The 5,671-nt window shown below is 37.9% G+C and overlaps 1 long non-coding RNA gene across 1 annotated transcript; it reads right to left on the bottom strand.

The window, feature by feature from the left end:
- Positions 1-667: 667 nt before the first annotated feature.
- On the bottom strand, positions 668-2,858 carry LOC135502391 (uncharacterized). Its single transcript, XR_010449763.1, has 3 exons — positions 2,841-2,858; positions 2,414-2,489; positions 668-2,205 (listed from the first exon to the last, which is right to left on the bottom strand). It is a non-coding gene; the product is annotated as an uncharacterized LOC135502391 (long non-coding RNA).
- Positions 2,859-5,671: the final 2,813 nt, after the last annotated feature.

Here is a 5,671-nt window from a genome sequence, read left to right as displayed (position 1 = left end):
GTGAGGAGTGTCATAGTCGTCAACAGTGTAGCTTACGTATTTCGAAGACCAGTGGAATTGGCGGCGTCAAATTATTAGTGAAATTTATAATTTACAAATTACAAATTACAAATCGTTTATTGAAACCGTGTAAAAAGTTACATTTTACATGAGATGAAAGTACAATGACCATAAGCATGATGAACTAAATAACTGGTGTGACATTGTTGTGGATTTGGTGGTGTGCAGCTGGAGGAGTGGACAATGTCACAACCAGGGTTCCTACATTATATACAGTGGAACCTCCGTTAGAAGACACCTCTCTATTAAAGACAACCTTTCCAATAAGGACACTAGTTTTGGTCCCAAATTGGTTGTTTCCATTCAATTTTGACTTCTCTAATCAGTCTTTGGGTGTTCCGAATGCTTGACACATTTCGAACATGTTTTGGTTGGAAACAACCCTACAGTCTTACACTTATGGCTGAATGAATGACAGTGCATTTTTGTGTGAGCTCGGTGACGAAATGCTGCGACACTATTCGTCACCAACATGCTTGATGGGTGGTGCCATCTGCACAAAGGACGATGAATTAAATAACTGATGTGACATTGTCGCTGCATTTGCAGGTGTCCACATCGAGGAGGAGATGATGTCACTACATGTACCAGGGTTTGTACTTTCATATACAGTGGACCTACTTTTTGTGGACACCTTTCTATTGAGGACAACCTCTTTAATAAGGACAGTAGTTTTTGGTTCCAAATTGGTTGTTTCCATTCAACTCGACTTCTCAGTTTAGGACACCTCTCTGTTAAAACAGCACTTTTCAGTCCCTGGGGCATTTCTGGAAATTTCATGCTATAGAGCAATTGGTTCAGCTAAGTGACAAGAACAGTACTATAAGACGGTTTTAAAAAGTTGAAAATTATTTATTTAAATGACATATGAATGGTTCAGCAGTAATTGGCAGTGTGCATTATGTAATGAAATATGATTTACATAATATAACATTTTTGTGACAAATACTACAGATGATGGATAAATCGATACAGTGGATAGCTGTTAGAATATGCAATACATGCAATAGCATTTGTTTTTATTGAGATTTTGCGAGAACCAAGTGGTATTTTGACAAGATAATAGAAAGCCAATAACACTACAAGAACATGACTTCAATACATTGACATTGTAGTACTTGGTATACTAAAAATATTCAAAGATGGGTATCTTGAGTTAAAGTACAAGATGTATGAATGAAGGAGGCACTCGGGTAAGAAATGGTGTCGCTAATGAAAGATTAGAACAGTCCGTCTCAACCTGCCAAGCTCAGAGCGACATGCGCCTGGTTTTGCTGTGACGGGTCACATATACAAAGTTTACATAAAACAAGATTTGTATGTTTATTTAGGAGGAGTACAAAAGTTGTATATAAAATGCCGACTTCATAATGATTTATAGGACACAAAATTTGACATGACAGCATTTTATAAAATATGAATAATATATAATGAGAATAGTTTTGTAGCACCAATGATTTGAAAATACTGAATTTATTTATTGCATGAATAGAACACAAAAAACAGGATGATTACATGATTGTCACATGCGTGAAATATATTGTCATGGATGGGCATTGGGAACAAAAAGAATTGCTGTTATCAGCTGCATTGGTAGCGATTGCTTTAGCTGATTTTCAGAAACTGACAGGAATGAGAATGTTGATATAGTGTTGAAAAAATATTTTTATGACATACATTGCATTCAAATAACACTAAGAAGTAGACGAGTACTAATTTCGCACACTTGAAAATATATGGACATTGACTGTCACTGGTAGTGGTAGTAGAGTAATTACATGCCATCAGCAGCACTAATTCAGACAGTTTTCGCTGTGCTTCAGTAACTGACTGGAATGACTAAGTTTGATTGTGCTGAAATGATACATAATAACGTACATTGCATAAACAAAATGATTACAAGATTTGTACTGTCTTGAAATATATGGACAGGGACAGTCACTGGAAGTTTGACATGCCATCAGTTGCATTGCTCCCGACAGTTTTCACTGTGCTTCAGTAACTGACTGGAATGACTAAGTTTGATTGTTCTGTATTTGCCTCCATTTGGATTTTGTGAACAAAAGTTACTAACCTTGTGTAACTGAAGTGTCGAATTCGCCTTGGTCGAAATGATAATACAGTAAATAAATCTATTGAATGTTGCTGAAAAGAAAACATTTACTACGTTAGAAGCCATGTACATGATAACACCACCACCACCATTATCAATATCATCACAAGTCAACTGGGGAATATGTGTGATATTTTGTTCAAAACTTGCGTATATGGTATTTGCAGGTCTATTGTATTGTAACATATTTTTCACTTTCAAAATTAACTTTTTTACTCGAAATTATGAATCAATACTAACCGTAAGAAGTGTATGAAATTACAGAAGGCCTTCGTCGAAAAATGTAATGTACTTGTACTCATTCGTGTCATTAAACCTGAAAGCAGCACAGCATAACAGTGAAATTACCGTGACATCAATGGATGTCAAACTAACGTAGTGACGTAAATTTGAATTCGAAGTGCACAATTTCACAATTAAGGTTTTGAACACATTGAGAACTGAAAAACTTCATACAAATGCTTTCACACCAATGATATGATTGTGGCGCTCCTGATGAGGTATCGCCCTCTGCTAAGCAGGTTTGGTCGTAACTAGGGTAAATGTTTTTTTCAAGTGATATGAGCGATGCAATACCTTAGTTACCACCAGCGCCACGTAGCAGTCAATGAAGTTGTGCTGGTACCCCATTAACGTCATGCTTCAAATTTGAAGAAATTGATATTACCTTCATCAAGTATGTAATAACTAATATTACACCAGGCCTTTGTCGAAAATGTAGATCACGAAGTCTAACTGTAATGAAAGAAAACATCAATGTGACAATATGGTCTACTATGTATGAGGGGGAGAACGGGTATTTTCGGGACACTGGGATGGGCCGAAAATAACTGTCGGGATTCGGGATACGATAGACACCCTTATTTTAGCGGGATTCGAGACAAGCCGTGTTTTGCGTCACGATTCGGCTAAAATTGCGTATTGGGAAACGGGATAAGCCTTTTTTCCTAACGGGACGTCGAAACAGTTACCCCCCCTTCCCCGTTCCCACCCTCATGACATGTTAGCATTGTTTGTAGGCCTATCAGTATTGTTACTCACAATCTATTTTTTTGTAATTGATACTGGTAGTATCAATGTGAAATATGCCACACGTTGGGAGCATGCAAGGCCTAGTACAATACACCATCATCACAATCAAATATTTCAATAATACACTGTCAACGAGAGTGAATGTTCAACCATCAATCACGTGCATTGTAGTGTACATCCCCCATCCCATGACGGCTTGCGCCCCGCTGACACGACGAGCACATGGCTGAGCCAATCCATCGCCTATACACTACTTTACAAAAATCGACACCTACTGAAACTTTCACTAATTATTCTCGGAAATGTACTTTATCGTTACATTAATAAATGCACATTCGAATTTCAAAACTACCACTTATTTTTGCCGTGAAACTGACCTGAGTTATCGAAACACCGTTACTGCGAAAAGAGGAAGAAGCAGGTCCGCATTTATCGAAATATTGCTAAATATAATTGTCAAAATGTCGACCAAATTACCAATCAAATCACAATAAACTTATCAAATGTTCACTCATGCCTTTGGGTGAAAAAATACTAATTTTTCAATCATTCTCAATTTTACAAATCACCAATCACAAAAAGAAATAATGATGCAATTACCCAAACTAGATGAGATTTGACCACTGGTATAATTCCGCCATCTTGGATATCGGCATCGTCACCACCACTTCAAATTCTAAAGTCTTATTCAGGCCTAATATGTGTCACCTGCTGTGGTAAAATGGCTTGTTTTATCAATAAATAACAAAATATGATCTTTGTAAATAAAATCGGAGATCTTCTGGTGTGTTTTTATGTGAATTTATTACGAACTATCAATGCAGCGCAGGGCAGCCATCGTGTTCTCATGCGTAGTGGCGATGCGATAGCCATCCGCGGCACTGCTTTTCAAGATGGTGGCAATTGCCCAGTGCTAGAGGCATTAAGGAAAATTGAGAGCAGGCCCCTAATGAATGAACTCTCAACGATATCGATATATTTTCGTAATTCCAGCACAACTGTTCACCAATGAACGTCCACCGACAATCCCACTTAACGAATATTAATATCAATTCATATCATGTATCTTAAAACGCTTTTATTTCATTTTAAAAAGAGTTATCGAGTGAACGATGACCTCCTACCGTACCCTCGAAATAAACAGCCAAAATGACCACAAAAACACCTTTTTAGAAAAAAACAGCGATTTTTACGAAATAAATGTCATCAGAGACGAAACTAGACACTAATTTAGCTAGGTATGCACAGTAATAGTACCTGAAGTGATCGATTTCAAGGAGAAAATACACTGAAAACAATTTTTCAGGAACAGAAATAAGATCACATTGTGAATAATACTACAGAGCCGGGGCTTCCGTCTGCGCAGTAGGCTAAATTACATGCGGCTGTAATTTCTGGCCTTGTCGAGGTCGCACATGTGATCGATGAACAGCTTATTTCAACGGGCTAGTGTTCTCTCTAACTGATCCACATCTCAGGATGGTGTCGCATGCAGTAAAGACTACTGTATGAGGGAATATACTGTACAAGTCTGAATTTACCGTATAATACATTGATTCCGGAAGACAATGTAGGCCATGGGATGATATAAGATTTATTATAACGGTTATGATACTATCTAAAACCAATAGCATTGCATCGATCGTCTGTTCCATAATGGCAATAAGGCCAACAAAAGTCGATTAATTGTTTTTTTTGTCAAAAAACTTATGGACAATCTCTAACGATCACTTATCATTAGCTCACCTCTGAGCTTTTGCTTTGGCGTGGCGTCCGTCGTCCGTCGTCGTCGTCCGTCGTCGTCCGTCGTCGTCCATTAGCAGGGCACGTTTCGTAACTACTGGAGCCATTGACTTGAAACTTGGTACACATGTTTCCCCATGTAATGAAAGCTGGGTGACTAAATTTCAGTCCGGTCTGATTCCTGATTTGGCCACCAGGTGGTTAAAACCATAAACACAAAAAGTGCTATATCTCCTTAATGCATAGCTGGATCATATCCAAATTTTTATCATAGGTACATCTAATAAAGATACATAACATATGGTACGGGTTTTTGATTTGACGTATTTTTCTTGCCTCCAGGCGGCCATCTTGGAAATTGGTTTTTTGCCTTTTTGATGCTAATGATTGTACGTTGAGTGACTAAATGTTTATGGTGGGTGTATCTAATAAGGTTCAATGACATATCTCCCGGGTTTTTTGATTTGACCTACTTTTCAAGGTCACAGAGGTCAAAGTTCTCTAAATCACTGATTGGTGATGGCACGTTTCGTTTCTATTTGAGCTAGAAAGTTCTAAACTTGTGAGGACATATATCTAGGGACCCTCTATTCTACCCAAAAAATTTGTCCCGCTCGCACCTCAAATATGGCTGCCAGGCGGCCATCTTGAAAATTAAACAAAGTCGGATTGAAACCAAATTTCATGTGATTGTATATCTATGTACTATCTACAAAGTCGCTG

The sequence above is a fragment of the Lineus longissimus genome, chromosome 18 (assembly GCF_910592395.1).
Source record: "Lineus longissimus chromosome 18, tnLinLong1.2, whole genome shotgun sequence".
Taxonomy (NCBI): Eukaryota; Metazoa; Nemertea; class Pilidiophora; order Heteronemertea; family Lineidae; genus Lineus; species Lineus longissimus.
Note: the sequence above shows the minus strand (reverse complement) of the source record. Positions and strands in the feature narration are given on the sequence as shown.